Source organism: Macrobrachium rosenbergii, chromosome 9 (genome assembly GCF_040412425.1).
Source record: "Macrobrachium rosenbergii isolate ZJJX-2024 chromosome 9, ASM4041242v1, whole genome shotgun sequence".
NCBI lineage: Eukaryota > Metazoa > Arthropoda > Malacostraca > Decapoda > Palaemonidae > Macrobrachium > Macrobrachium rosenbergii.
Window position 1 is genome coordinate 45,363,239 of NC_089749.1, and position 5,365 is coordinate 45,368,603.

Sequence of the window (5,365 nt, forward strand, 5' to 3'; positions counted from 1 at the left end):
TAAGGGTGTTATCTAAAAGATTACGACGAGTGTCAGCTGATGAAGGCCAAACTGAGGAACAATAATATTATTATTCAAAATATGGCAGAATAAAAAGACAAGAAAAACCATAAAAAATACTGATGACACTGATAAGGGAGTGTTTTCCACGTACTGCATTTCATTATTATTTATGGGCGATGATGCCAACGCTTGATAAGATTCTCCAAGATGTTAAAGAAAATCTACCAAGACATGGTGTCCAGTATAATCTGAAAGACTTACTGCGCATAACACAGCCAACGGATGGGGTCAGCACAAGAACAATTGCAGATAGTCACAATTTAGATAGTATACAATATTATATATATATATATATATATATATATATATATATATATATATATATATATATATATATATATATATATATATATATATATATATAATATTAAATATACATATATATTATGTATATATTTCACAGCCACAAACAGGGACAGAGAAACGGCAAGTCTGATTTCTTCCCTGGAGAGAGAGAGCGAGAGACAGGACAGACAGAAAGGAAGGTGAAAAAATCTTAATCTAAAACATAACCTTCCTATGAGTAAACACAAGACCCATAAACTTTCGCTGGCGAGTCCTCTCTTGACAAGCGAGACCACCACATTAATGAAAATTCTAATTAAAATAGAGGCCGGAGGTTGGGGAGGGTGAGGGAGGGCACGACCTCCTCCGCCGGTCCCCAAACCCCCTTTTCCTCGTCCCTTAGCTGTCACCCATTATGTCGGGTTGTCAGTAACAATTAAGAATGTATATGGTTAGCAAAATGACTCCTCTGGCTTCTAGTTTGCCGCGGCCAGCAATACTCCGCGCTGTCAAATGATGTCTCTAGCGCGTCGCAAAATGGATATTATTTAGGGCGGGGGGGCGTGGGTCTAGAGAGCGTTTACAACGCCTCCTAGTTGTAGCATTAGTAGTAGCAGTAGTGGCAGTAAACTCCATGTTGTCGAATGATACCGTGCGTGTCGCGTGGTGGAAATTTAAAGGAGGTCTCCGACGCTAATCTATGCTATACAGAATCACTCTCCTTTTGCAATTCTCCCTCAGCGCGTGTTACGCTTTTTGTGATTTTCATGTTTCTCCTTCAGGGTGGCATTTAGAATTGCGTTTTTTTTTTTTTTAAATCACGTTTCTTATTAAAAGGAGTCCAGTTATGCGTGTTTGTCATATTTCTCGTTTAAAATGACATGGTCGCACCAATCAGCAGTTGTAGCAATAGCAAAAGTGGCAAAAGTATTATTCTGTCCTAGAAATGAGAGAGAGAGAGAGAGAGAGAGAGAGAGAGAGAGAGAGAGAGAGAGAGAGGAAGGATAGGACACGGTTCGTCCCTGTGTAAGATGGACTCGGCTTTAATGCGAATAGATGTATGTTAAATAGAGCGTATCTCTTTCGTAGGCTTCCCTTCCCGTATGTGGGACTTAGGCCGACCGGCTCGGTTTAATCACCAATTTCTCTGCTTCCTTTCTTGTTCCATATCAAAGGGTCTCTTAGAAGGGAAAAGATGTTCACAAGGCGGGGTCTCAATTTTCCTGGTAAGAGTTGGCCTCGATAACTCAGAGAGAGAGAGAGAGAGAGAGAGAGAGAGAGAGAGAGAGAGAGAGAGAGAGAGAGAGAGACTGGTGTCATATAAAATTCGTCTCCTAAATATACAGTTAAGGTACATAGAATCAACAAGAAATCGGTGTTCGTCATATGTTTTATACAAGCACTAGAATTCCATTTACAATGCAGCAGTTTTATTCTGCTGACATTGTAAGTTTCACCAGCGTTAGAAATTTCGATAGATTCTTAGACCTATGTAAGGCTGGATGATATCATGCAAGAATTTGTTTCATGATAGGTTACTTAAAAATAATCACACACGCACAATACATGCGTGTATTATATATATATATATATATATATATATATATATATATATATATATATATATATATATATATATATATATATATATATATATATATATATATATATATATATATATATATATATATATATATATATATATATATATATATATATATATATATATATATATATATATACAGGGTGTTTCTGAAATTAGAGGCCCCCTCTACAGCATAAACTAAAATTGATATGGATAAAAATAAAAGTAATTCAGAACAGGTATTTATTTAAGTTTCTCTCTGAGTATTTAATATTTTGTGTGGCCTCCATCTGCCTATACCACAGCCTGTATTCTTGAGGGGTATGATTTCAGCAAATCACAAAAAAGTTGAGACTCAAACTCCATTTCCCTGAGCACTTTGGTCACCTCTCTTCGCAGGTTGTTGAGGCTTTGTATACCATCATAGTTCACTGTGAGTGCTTCAACATGATCCTTTAAGATACTACCAATGTTTTCACACACATTAAGGCCAGGAGCTACCTGGAAATTCACTTGACGAGAAGAAATCGATACCACTGTTTTGAAGCAGCTCCTGTGTCTGAAGAGCCTTGAAACATGGTGCCTTATCATGCAAAAATATGACTTCTTCAACAGATAGCACATTTTCAGGATCTTTGAGAAAGGAAATACTCCACCAGTAAGCACAGTTTCTCTGAAGTATTCGCCATTCCATGACTGTCCTTTTTCTTTGATGATCCACATTAACCATTTGGCTGTGAAACAGAAACAGAGAAAAATTCCCAAACATTCTGGAAAGTTTACAACTTGGCGATAGCACACGTCATCGCTAATATCCTCTAACTTTGCAGCCCAAATAAAGTCATTTTTATGATTTGGCTTCCTGACTGTGTAAATGAAGAATTCATCTGACGCAGCAACATGGAGAAAGTCAGCTTCATCCCAATCTTTACGAAATGAACCCTAAAACCATGCACGGTCTTCTCTCTGTTGCTGAGTGATGTTGGGCTTGCTGATAACATGAAATGGCTTGATACCAGATTTTTTCAACTCACGATATACACCACTATAACTTCTCTTCTTTCCCCTTTTTGTTTCTAGTTCAAGCGCCAATTCACGTAAACACCTTCTTGGTCTACTCACTGCCTCAGCTATGCTGTCTTTTGACTCCTGAGAAAGAACTTCAGGCCTTCCAAGATTCTCACTCTTTTCGTGATGACAGTCATATGGATTTTTGTTCCAGTTTCTTTTAACAAAGGATTCATCTCTTTTAATGTATTTAGCTATCCAGGAACATGAAATGAAGGATGCGCCAGCATCCCTGGCCTCTCTGAAGGTTATAGCCCAGATTCGGTCAATCCATCTGATTTCCTCCAAGTCGTTAGCCATGGCTGTATCTAACTCTGTCACTCAGTCTGAAAATACAAGAAATGCAAAATAAAAAATAGCTTAATAGCTAAATAAAATAATGTACTTGGAGATAGGCTATAGCAGAAAACTTCATAACTTTCCATTTGTTCTGTGGAGGGGGCTCTAATTTTGAAACACTTAATATATATATATATATATATATATATATATATATATATATATATATATATATATATATATATATATATATATATATATATATATATATATATATCCCTTACCAGATCAAACCTGCAATTTCTAGAAATCTCTGAATTTGAAATACAAAAGCAAAAAAGTAACCAAGGTAAAGTGAATTGGGATAACGGCACAATGCACCCAACAGGAAAACAACAAACCTACAATAATTCAAGTCTACTTCAGTTATCTTTTACCGGAACTACTTCAAAACTGGAGTATGCATAAACAAACATTATCATTATTATTATTATTATTATTTTCATGAGCAGACTAATTTTATGATGCTATGAAATTATTATTATTATTATTATTTTCTTTTGGTCTATCACACTCATCCTATGGGACTGGGTGGTTTTTTATAGTGTGGGGTTTGAGGTTGCATCCTGCCTCCTTAGGAGCCCATCACTTTTCTCACTATGTGAGCTGTTTCTAGTAACACCTTTTCTGCACGTCCTGGAGCTATTTCGACATCTAACAGATTCCTTTTCAGGGATCTTGGGATCGTGCCTATCTGTTCCTTGATTATGGGAACAATTTCAAAACTGGAATATTAAACATCCTTCTTATTTCGATTTTATTAGGTCTTGATGCTTATCAATTTTATTATTTCTCATCAACTCTGGTGTCCCATGGTATTGAGACATCAATTAGTGATATTATTTTCTTTTGATTTTGTCAATCAACGTCACGTCTGGTCTATTGGCATAGTGTGTTCAGGTTATCTGTTCTGATACCTTTAGTCCCAGAGGATCTTTGCCTGATCGTTTTCTGCATCACTCCCTCAGGTTGGTGTTCGTATCTAGTTTTCCAGATTCCTTTTCAGGGAGCTTGGGTTTCTTGCACAGGCTCCAGTGGAGTACAATTTGCTACTGAATCATGCCTCTTTTTGTTTGGTTCTTTTCAAGCGCCGGACATTGCTTATCAATTATTATTATTATTCATTATTCATGCGTCCCAGATATTGAGACGGTCATAAAAAAATGATACGGTGCATGAACAAAAATCAACGTAACTTATATCAAAGTGTCAATCTGTTCAAAAGTTAGAATGTCATCTTTCCCACCAACCCATCTCCCCACCCCTCCAGCAAAAAGCAGCTGGTGTTTCTTGCAAAGAGAAACAAGTGGAGGGTTTTGTATACAAATCTTTTTGTATTAAAACAAGCAAAATACGAACAAAACAAAGATATGCAGTTAATGTATCTCGAAAACACCAATACCATTCCTTTATATTATTATTAGCCCTTTGTTGGCCGAGTCGGTTGAGCTTCAGACCGTCATTCGATGGGCGGAGTTAAAAAAATGCCGCCGTGCTGATGAAGTTAGAGGAATTTATTTCTGCAAAAATAGAAATTCATTTTCCTATAACCCGGATTCCACCCAGCAAAAAGGTCCCGTTGCAATGTAACCAATTGGTTCTTAGCCACGTACAAATCGTCTATTCGTTCGGGCCAAAATACGAACAAAGCGAAGATAATCAGCTCAGTGGTCTCGTAAAACTAACCAATACCATTCCTTTATACCGTCCCTTCCCAGAATGTGGGATTCTCTGCCCTCCGTGACTCCAGATAATTCAGAAACAATCAATTAAGTTTGGACATCATCTGCATTTCCTGAATCACTTGACCAGTCTCTTTTGAAGAAGCCAGTCGGTCATCACCAGTGAAGAGAGAAGTCCATGAATGCTCCTCATCTACTTTATAAGAGGTTGGGTCAAATACTTTTTCGAGTAACCGGGGTCGTACACTTCCAAAAATTAACTAAGCAATAATCCCCCTCACCCCCTTTCCGTCCGCCTCCCACCTCCTCCCTTCCCCCTTTGATTTAGTGCTGTCCTTAACGA